Genomic DNA, 10,967 nt, shown 5'->3' with positions numbered 1-10,967 from the left:
TTTTTTTTTTTTTTTTTTTTTTTTTCTTTTTTGGTGCCAGGGATTGAATTGAGGACCTTGTGCTTATGAGGCAGGCAGCAGAACCACTGAGCTAAACCCTCCCTGGACTGGGTTTCTTTTCCCTTAGTTAAGGCTGAAAGAATGTCAAGGAGAATCTCTTTCTAAACCACTTGAGTCAAGATTCAATTTCTGCATGTACAGGACATTATAAACACTATCTCTGATAGATTCATATTGAACTATTTTAGTTCAATACTATCAAAGAAATAGAAACTAAGACCCTTACAAGATAGAAACTGGAATTAGCAATAAAAACTCTGACTTTTTGAAAGGATCATTTTCCTGCTGACTCAAGAAGCTTCTCTCATCTGGTGTCCTGAAGCTTCTATCATTATCTGAGACAGCCACACACTCCCCAGTGCTAACGGCTACCTCTAACATGAATCTCCTCTAAAGGAAATCTGCTCCTTGAAAAAGGACAGCATAAAAGATGTACCGAAAGCATTTTACTGTTAAAAAGCAAAGATAAGTCAGGGAGTGGCGTGCTCCTATAGCCCCTACTACTCAGGTTGAGGCAGGAAGATGGCTCGAGCCCTAGAGTTCAGGGTCAACCTGGACAACACAGCAAGACCTCACCTCTCTAAAACAATAAAATGTATTTTTGTTTTCAGGAATCCTTTAGAAAAGATTAAAAAAAAAAAAAAAGCCAACCAAATGAAGGAAGACCATCTAGTGGACAAATTGTGAAACATCAAATTCAGGTAACTACGATTCATTAGAACAGAGGCTGAATGGCATCGTGAGTATAAAAAGATTAAAATAGGGTGCTGGAAATGTAGCTCCATGGTACAGCACTTGCTTACCATATGAGAAGCTCTGAGTCACCCCCACAAACACATGGCAAAATAAATAAACAGATAGAGAGGCATGCAGGCACACAGGCAAGACATACACCTACATGTTAGAGAAGAGACGAACCTTCCACTGTGTGATTTCACAGTTTGAAGGTACAAGGACTGGTTTAAAGTTTAAAAGTTGAAACGCTGATTTTACATAATATCCTCTCACTAGAAAATGAAAATGGTTACTGAGTTAATGGAAAGAGATATATGCTGTGTTACTATCTAAGATGGTAAGATTTCCCCTTTTTTCCCAATTTTTTGTGGGGTTGTTTTGAGACAGGGTTTCGCTATGCAGTAGCGAAGCCTCCAACTCTGGAGGATCCTCTGCCTGCCTCATACCTCCAGAGTGCTGGGATTATAGGCCTGAGTCACCATGCCTGGGGGAAGATTTCCCTTTTTTTTTGGTTGGTACCAGGGATTGAACTCAGGACTCTGCACTTGAGAGGCAGGCAGTGTCACCACTGAGCTAAATCCCCAGTCCCAAGATTTCCCTTTTTTAAAACAAAAAGACGAGTGTGGCTTGATGACGCATGCCTGTAATCCCAGTACTCGGGAGGCTGAGGTAGGAGGATTACTGTGAGTTCAAGGCCAGCCTGGGCTACATAGTGGGTGCAAGGCCATCTCGACTATACAGCAAGACCTAGTCTCAAAACAAAAGAGCAGAATTCTGACTTGAAAGGTCAAAGGTACTGAAACTTACATAGCAGGACCAAAGAAGAGGTTTGAAATCAACCTAAACCTGAGCTTCTGGAAAGAAGTGGCCCTGGGGAAATGAACTGTGGACTCTTGCGCTAAGGATGCCCTGACTTTGGTCACTTGAACTTGCTGAGCAGGCACTTACATTCAAAGAAGCTAAGAGGACATAAAAGTCCCACAAGCTCCCTAAGGCACCCTGTGGAGTCTTCACCCAGTTCAGACAGTACGCAGCAGGGGCAAAGATGTGTGTGTGTTGTGGCCACTGACTTCCTAAGCCATCCTCCACAGTGGTATGTTATGGTCTATATCTAGACGTACCCCCAAAGCCTCGTGTTCTCAGAGGTGGCACTTTTGAGAGGTGACTGGATGAGGGGTGACACTGGATTAGTCCACTGATGATTTATAGCTGGATGTGAGGCCGGGAGGGGAGGCCTGGTGGGAGGAGGTGGGTCACTGTAGGTTGGGTTCTGCCCTGAGCAGTCACTACTTCCTACCTGCCCTAACACAACTGCTTCTCCCCTGCCATGTTGCCCTGCCTTGGAATCAGCCAACTGTGGACTGAAACCTCCACAAACTGTAAGCTAAAACAGATCTCTCCTCCTTTAACTTGTGGCTGTTATTTTGTCCCAGCAACAAGAAAATAACTAAAACATGTTATCACCACCACACAGGTCTACAGTTATACCACCCTGAACACATCAGATCTTGTCTGATCTCGGAAGCTAAGCACGGTTGGGCCTGGTTAGTATTTGCATGGAAGACTATCACATAGGACATTATCTGCCGCAGCAGCAACCTATTCTAGCTTCTGAATCCCAATTGTAAACATGTGACTCAACCTGAACCTTCCACACCAAGCAGAATAAAATAACCTAAGGACAAGACCTTAAATAAGCCACTACAATCACCTGCTCCTTAAATGGTTAACCTCACCTCGATGGGACTACAGCTAAACTCTTCTATCCAGACTTGTTCCCAGGTCCTGGGAGTTAGCTCAGTGGTGCCTGCCTCAAAAGTACAAGGTACTGAGTTCGATCCTGGGTACAACGGCAGGGGGGCAATTATAACACAGGTTTGTCCCCAGCCAGGCTCCTTCAAGAATCCTACGCCCTCCCTGACAACAAAGCAATGGGAAGGAACACTGCTTGTCATTCTACTTGCTCTCAGGCTTCCAGACACTTATAGGCCACAGCCTCATAATGGACCTAGATCCTGCAAGCCTGCACTGCCTTAGGGTTACCCAAGACAGGAGAGAAAAAAGGTAGACTTTAAACATCCACCTTTCCAATTTTCTTTAAAGAATTCCTATTCCTTGTCACTAAACACAATTCACAACAAAGTTATTTTCAAAGGGTGAAGACCCAAGAATGAAATGTAGATCCAAGACAAAAGATATGGTAAAAATGTGAACATCACCCATAATGACTGCTTTGCTAGTTCTGCTGTGGTTTTTTGTTTTTTTGGGTTTTTTTTTTTTTTTTTTTTTTTTGGTACCGCAGATCAAACTCTGGTGCTTGTGCTTGTGAGGCAGGCGGTGCCAGCCCTAGGCTAAATCCCTGGCCCAGCTTTGCTATTTCTAAGGTCAATGATGGTTTATAAGAAACAACAGCTAACTCGGATCCCTCCTGAAATGCAATTAAAATGAAAGTCAAGATGAAAACAAGGCACTAATCCATAAAATCAAAGAAAATGGCAGCAGACACAAACAGATGAGATGCTAACATTCTCAAGGTTTTAAAGCAAGTGGACAACTGGTAACTAACATAAAAGTTGGATTCCTTACAGAACACTAGAAATAAGCAGAAACTATAAGTAGAAGATAATTCTAAAGGTGATGGTGACCCAGTGTCAGTAGAATTTATTGAAATCTTATGAAGAAGAATCAGTAGGCCCATCTAGGCAGCAGCCTTCTATGACCCTAAAGATGCCCCTCTGGGAAGCTGTAGGCTTGGGGACACAAGCACAACTGACAGACAGGAGATGCCACATTTGGAAGACAAATACAGGGCATAAAGGTCTTAAGATTCCAGACTCTTCCTTTACTGTACTTAACTCTACTAGACACTAGATAGGGCCAGGCCAAAAGCACAGCCCAAGAAAAAAAGACCTTTGCAAATTCTTGAAAAAAGTCAGTTTCTGCCTTCCTCTTCAGGGGAGCTCACCAGGTGGTAAACTGTACACAAACATAAGACTCTATCGGATTTTTAGTACCGCGTCATTAAATAGAAAGAGAGCAAGCACTGTGTAACACGTGAGGAAAGCCTAGACTAGTGACAGTGAACCTTCTAGAGCTTTCAATGATGATGATATAAACAGCCCACTGTACCACGAGTGCCCTAGGTTCACCACCAGTGGCCTAGACCATAAAATAGTGGCGGGGGGGCACACTTAACAAGCATCACAGAGAATGCAGGGACCAAAAGAAAGCTGGGGATGAGGCACTATTATCAAAAAATGATACACATTGTATTCAAAAAACAAAAACAGAATGTGCTAAAATACAAACATCCAGAGTTCTTCGTTAAAAAATGGTGACCAAGACTAAAAATTCAACAGAGCTGGGAATGGAGTCCAGCACTTGCCAAGCATACATACATAAAAGGCCTGGGTTAAATCCCCAGCACAACTCAAAATAAAAACAAACAAAACAAAACAGAAAAATCAGTAAGAGCCTTCTCTAAAAGAATGGACACAATCCTTTGAAATTAGGGACGTTAGTAAGTAAGCACAAACATGAAATATAAAATACCCTGCTCAGGGCTGGGCATGTGCTTAGCATGACCAAGGCCCCAGTTTCAATGCTCAACACCAAAAGAAAAAAAAAAAAAATCACATCTCCATCAACAATTTTATACATTGTATCTAGAAAAAAATTTAATGTAAGCAATAATTTATCTTCAAATATACCATAACCAAAATTAAAATCTAGATGAAATCTACACACTTGTACCTTTCTTCTTAGGGTTTTATTTTTAAACTGGGGGAAGAATTTAGTGTATCTTGGTAACCAAAAGTCATGAAGTATGACGTAATCTTATGCCCTCAGAAATCCATAAAGCCTGTTTATGAGTATGGGCTTAGCAGTCAAATACCAGTGTTCAAATTCTGGCTCAGTTGTTTTGAATTTCTTGTTTTATTTTGGTTTTGTTTTAGGCAGTACTGGGGATTAAACCCAGACCTTCTATGTATGTGCTCAGCACATGCTGTACCACTGGGCTACTGAATTTTCAGTATCATTTTTAACCTTGGGCAAGTTATTTAATTTTTTCAAGTCTTAGTTTTTTGATCTGTAAAATGAGAAACACTACCACCTACCTACTCTATTAGATGTTCTGAAAAGTGGGTGAAGTAATATGTAAGTGTATAGCATAGTGCCTGGACTAAAAACACACACTAGAGGCTTCCACAGCAATTACTACTACTAGTCACTGTCCACTTAGCTAAACTTTGCCCGTAACATTCTAGAAGAACATGCCCTTCTCAAATGGCTGAGAAGACAATACATTAAAATACTCTTGAGAAGCAAATTTTGAACATTGAAATCTGAACCTTGGGGGAAAAAAATATTTCCCCAAATACATGATCAAATTAGTCTCTGAAGGAACTGAATATATGTCTGTCTCTTTGCCCTGGTATGCTGAATTCCACAGCACTCTGTAACTTACTTCAGCATCTTACTATTTATATTCTGGAACAGGATCTAATGCATAATCTAAAGCACATCAGATAAGTGTGCAAGTCCTGCTGTGGGTCTTCAAAGGATAAAAGCAAGTAGATGCAAAGAGCCCCATGACTGTCACTTCCTAAATGTATAGAAAGTTGGAAAACATAAACTATATTCAACAATTCAGATTGTTTTAAATGTTAATTCCAATCATTTTCAAAAAACTGAATGCAAAAAGATCAACTTATCAGGTGAAAAGACTACCTTCATAATGTGACAGTTCTGGGCCTGAAACCTGTTAATTCTTGAAACAACTTTGGACAAGGTATTAAAAACTCTACACCTCAGTTTCTTACCTGAATGATAAGACACAATTCAACGAAAATTAAACGAGATATGGCCTAAGGAATGTATAGCAGACACTCCAAAACTAACTTTTATATTATCTATTTTTTCAGTTTCGTTTGTTTCCCAGCATCAGGGATCAAACTTGGGACTTTGTGCTTACCAGGCAGATGTGGCACTGTTGAACTACATCCCTGGCCCCCAAAAATAACTTTTAAAATTATACTCTCTTACGTAACAGTTTCTCTGGTATGAAAAACTAAAAATGTAAATAAGATCCAAATTGTATAACTGACAATGTGAAATACGAAGAAAAGGGCTAAAGGTGTAGGGGAAGTGGGAAGGGTAGGGGAAAGGAAATGAGGGACAAGAAAAAATGAGAAAAGGAAAAAATGGAAATAAAGTCTTTGTAAATAGAGGGTAGAGGAGTGAAGGGAGGACAGGGGTATGGGGAAAAAATGAGAACCAAGATGTCATGTAAAGGTACAACATCCCAATGATGAATGCAACTGTACTGTATACTTAAAAGTACCAATAAACTCAATGAAACAAAATTACACTATTTTTTTCAAGAGTTCATCTTCAAGGTCACTCATTTTCAACTGACTCATTCTGTTTCTCAGTTCTTTCAGAGTTCTTTAGTTTAACTGTAAAAGTTGCTTCTAGGCCAGGGATTTAGCTCAGTGGTTCCACCACCTGCCTCACAAGCGCAGGGACTTGAGTTAGATCCCCGGTAGCAACAAAAAAAAGAAAACTCATCTCTGTTCTTCAAGAATAAAGATATTTCAGAACCAGGAAGAACAGAACAGATGAAGAAACCAACAGCATGCAAGACAGTTCACATGTGATGCTGGCCACTGCCAGGATCAGTCAGGAACAACTTTATAATATCAAGCCTAATACAAGCACCATCACAGGGAAGAAAAACCAAGAAAGCAGAGGCAACAAGTCCAATTGTCAGATCCCATAATCAACTTCAGAAGCAGATAATACACAACAAAACATAAGTGGGTCAATTATACATTTTTAATAGTTCTTTGGAAGTGTTGGTAGTTACAGAATTCAATAAATTCTACAATCCCTTTTAGACATCCAGTAAGACAGAAAGCAGAGAATAGGAGAAAGAGATGAAAAATATTTACACAGCGCGTGAAGCACAACAAAGCTTTGAGAGCAAGTTGAGGAAAAACTTCCATCTTCCCAAGGAAGGATATTACAAGAGTGACATATATCCTTTCTTCCCTAATGTTGTACACATTTCATAAATTCACAGCTTGAGATCATCAGAGTATTTGCTTACAAAATGTGCTGATAACTTTAAGATGTAATGCTAGTGAAGAATAACCATCAGCTGCTGGGTCCTTTTCTTCAGCCTACTTCAATGAACAATTACTAACCACCAGGCAATTATTACCTGCCTGGCATTACTGACATCGTCTGCCCGGAAAAATTCTGCAAAGCTTATTTGATTCCTGCCTTCAAGCAGATCTGTGAAGGAGAGTTAAGAGATCACTGCCACAGGTTAAACGCCAGATACAAGGGAAGCACAAACACTACCTATCCAGAACGTCTCTTCCCAAGTCTCAGATTCTATCCAGCAGATCCATCCACAGTTAAGCACCTGCTGGACCCAAGGAACACACCTGAGCGCAACACCTGAGCCCAACATCCCTTGTGGCAGTCACAGCAGTACTCCCATGTACATGAGGGCCCGCAGCACACACATCCACTGCATGAACACCCATACACAGATGTGTCTGAACATGCATGCTTTGGTCATTAATTTGTACCACAAATATATTTTTTATTTTTCTGGCACTGGGGATTGAACCAGGCTTTGCAGAGTTACAACCCCAGTCCCTTATAATGTTTGTACTTTGAGACAAGATCTCAAAATTGCTAACTAGCAAGGCTGGGCTCAAACTTGTGATCCTCCTGCTCCAGCCCTCACGTGCATCTCCACATCCAGTTGTCAGGCAAATACTGAGGCCCCTAAGTAAACAAAGAGTCCCAGTTTGGCCCCTCATTCCCCACGTGATTTCAGACAAGTCACTTCCTCCATAGGCACTGACTCCTCAAAGGTCAGAGAAAACCACGGAAACATTCTTCTTCTTTTTGGCTTCTCCCTTAATACAGTCTAGTAGGAGGCAGCAAAAGTGATTCTCAAGAGCCACCCATCAGTGCATCTGAATTCACCAATTTCACTTAAATTTTGTAATAATCCACCCATTCCTTTCCTCTACTGACCTTGAAACACTGGAAATTTACTACTCGCTCATTTGAGGCCCCTTCTATATGAAAATCTGAGATTTTAAAGTTAAAAACAACAACCTAGGCCGACACGAAAATCCCAGACCTCTGCAGTTCTGAACCCAGTCAGCGAACAGAGGCAAATGTTCGAAAAGATACAAAATCCTGCACCACTAGATACGGAAACAGAGACAGCAGGAGTCCCCGGCCAGGGAAGCCCAGTCGAGGGCGGGCCCACCGCGGGCGCGAAACGGCAAGGAAGTGGCCAAGCCCAAGCTCGGCCCAGGACCGAGAGCTCCGGAGGGCGGAGCGGCGGCAGGTGAGACCGGAGCACGGGGCGCAGGGGCAACGCAACTCAAGGGCCGGGCCTAAAAGGACCGTGAAGGGAGAGGCCCGGACCCGAGGCCGTACAATCACCTGCGAAGCGTCCAGCCGCGGGCGGAAGCGTCCAGCCGCGCAGAGACGTCCTGACGTCACCGTTGGCGCGCGTGCGCGGGGCACGCCGGAAGTTGGAGAGGGACGGCGAAGGCGGGTCTTTCAGCGAGCAGAGAGGACCCGGGTCCGGGCTCAATGCGCTGACTTCCCTGCAGAGCAGAGGCTCGGTTTTCAGCCGAAGAGTCGGTATTAGCACCTTCCTTTCGGCCTAGCAAAAAGGACCAGAGCTCCTGAAAGAAATGGGCGCCTGTAGGACGGGAGCTCACAAAGTGGAAGCTGAGCTTGGAATAAACTATGTGGTCTTAACTCAGGCTCAAAAAAGAGAAAAAAGGGGTGTATCAAAGGACACGGCATCATCAACCTGAGAGCGCGCCCAGCAGGATGTTAGCGATATATTGATTAATCACATAGGATGAAGTTATAACCTGCAGTATAAAATATGTGTACTAATACAAGCAAATGAATAAAGGAATAAGGGGAAAGAGATACATATTCCATATGAAGGAACTGTAACTATTAATACCCCATCAAGAGTTAATCCCACCCACCCCAAAGTGTGTGGTGTGCATAGTGACTTCCAAAGAGTACAGTATGAAAGGAGTTGAGGGGGAAATAATCTTACACTAGGAAATCTGACACAATGCCTCAACTGGATAGATACTGGAGATTACTATCGACAATGATTCCACATGTTGATGTGTTTGCCATTGATACGGTGTGATGAAAGCAACTCTTCCTGTGGTCTTCGTCCCAAGAAACTATAGCCATAGTCTAATGGACTAGTAGGAAAACATCAGAAAAATCCCAATTAAGTCCTCCTTAAGCACCAAGCTCATCGGAAATAAAAGATTAAGAGCTGAGGATTTAGCTAATTGGTTTCACTACCTACCTCCCCTTGGAAGCACAAGTTCCCCAGTTTGATCCAGGTACAAAAAAAAAGAGGGGTGGGGAGGGATGGCGTAGAGAGAGGAGGAAAGAGAGGGAAAAAAAGACAGTGCCAGGGATTTGGCTCAGTGGTTCCGCCACCTGCCTCGAAAGCACAAGGTCCCAAGTTCGATCCCCGGTACCAAAAAGACAGAAATTGTCCTATGTGATATGTTATGCTAGACTGGCTCCTGAAGTAGAAAACAGGATGTTTATAAAGGAGGGCAGAGGTACGGGGAAAAAATGAGAACCAAGATGTCATGTAAAGATACAAGATCCAATGATGAATAGAACTGTACTGTATATTTTTAAAGTACCAAAAAACTCAATAATGATAAAAAAGAAAAGGATGCCTGTGAAAGATATATATATTATATTACAAATAAAAATTTAAACTATTGGTTTTGACATGTACCATGTTTATGTAAAATAATAGTTTTACGAGAAATTATGTGAACAGTGCATTATCTTTTCTGTAAGTCTAAAATGATTTTGAAGGGCTGGGGAATTAGTTCAGTGGTTCCACCACCTGCCTCACAAGCGCAAGGGGTCCTGAGTTTGATCCCTGGTAAGTAACTAAATAAATAAACAATTTCGAAATGAAAAGTTTATTTAAAATAAAGGATGATTAAGAGGTAAAGAAATGTTAATTATCCTTACTGCTAGACTTTTTTTTTCCCCACTAATTTTATTGGTACATTTTAGGTATACAGTATGTTGACATTCATTATTGGGAGTTTGTACCTTTACGTAGTATATCTTGGTTCTTATTTTTCTCCCCGTTCCCCTTCCCTCCCTTCAACCCCTCCACCCCTCCCTATTTACAAAGATTTGTTTCCATACTACTAGACTTTAAGGATGCTTTTAACCTCTGCGAGGGTATCTTGGTATGGGGAACAAACACTGTCTGTAAAGAAGCTTAACGGAACCTCCTAACAATCCTACTCCTGAGGTGCAGCAAGGCTTTTTTACATTGATACGAATGGCATGTACAAGTATGAAAATAAAAATTTATCAAGCTGTTAAATAAAAAAAAATTGGGAGCAGTACCAGTTTTGGTCTTCAAAATACTAGGCTCAGCAGGCAGAGGTCGCTGTCTTAACCCAGCTTCTCTCTGGGTCAAGAAATGCAGAACAGGGAGTCATACTTTGCCTTCATCGTGATGTTTTACAAAATAGCATGGCTTGCTTAACACAGGAGTCCAGAGAGTAGCACCATTTGGAATGAATCAGGAATCTTTCCAATTCTGAAATACAGCTCTGAGTAAGCCATCAGTCTAGCTCTGTCTTCACTATACCATTAGGACATTTTTAGGGTTTGAATTTGGAGTGCCTAAGTATACACTAACATATTGCCTTCAAGTGAGGATACTGTGGATGACTTATTCTCTTCTTCCTTTTCTGCATTTACGAAGTTTTCTTTAATGACTATACTTCACTTAAGCATAAGAAAAGGTCATATTTGAATCCAGTTTGGTTGAGACACAGTTAGAGACCATGGTAACAACAGAGGACAAGAAAATCCCTGGGCCCTTAACCCTTTACTCATTAAAAGTATGATTTGTGTGTTTTCTTCTTAGGCTATCAGGGACCAGAGGCTGGACCTGCCAGTGGATAGCTACTATTGTTTAAAACTAAAATGTCCCCCAAAACTTTCATGTGTTGACAGGCCCAGCTTTGGAAGGTACCTGGATCGTGGAGGTGTGTTGGGAACTAGGCTACATAACTCAAATCTCACAGTCTAGAGGTCAT

General features: G+C 41.7%; 1 protein-coding gene across 4 annotated transcripts in view; it reads right to left on the bottom strand.

The window, feature by feature from the left end:
- The window catches only part of Plekhb2 (pleckstrin homology domain containing B2), a 43,607-nt gene extending 35,240 nt beyond the window's left edge, over positions 1 to 8,367 (bottom strand). For 2 of the 4 annotated variants that reach the window (XM_010603141.2, XM_033757225.1), the window contains exon 1: positions 8,275 to 8,367. The gene's annotated coding sequence lies outside the window, so the exon portion shown is untranslated. Of the gene's footprint in view, positions 1 to 7,854; positions 8,215 to 8,274 lie in introns of those variants that run through there. The other 2 variants (XM_010603139.3, XM_010603140.3) reach the window with 2 other exon arrangements.
- Positions 8,368 to 10,967: the final 2,600 nt, after the last annotated feature.

Source organism: Fukomys damarensis, unplaced genomic scaffold, assembly GCF_012274545.1.
Source record: "Fukomys damarensis isolate Sample0158 unplaced genomic scaffold, DMR_v1.0_HiC HiC_scaffold_29, whole genome shotgun sequence".
Classification (NCBI taxonomy): domain Eukaryota; kingdom Metazoa; phylum Chordata; class Mammalia; order Rodentia; family Bathyergidae; genus Fukomys; species Fukomys damarensis.
This window is presented reverse-complemented; position numbering and strand designations above follow the sequence as displayed.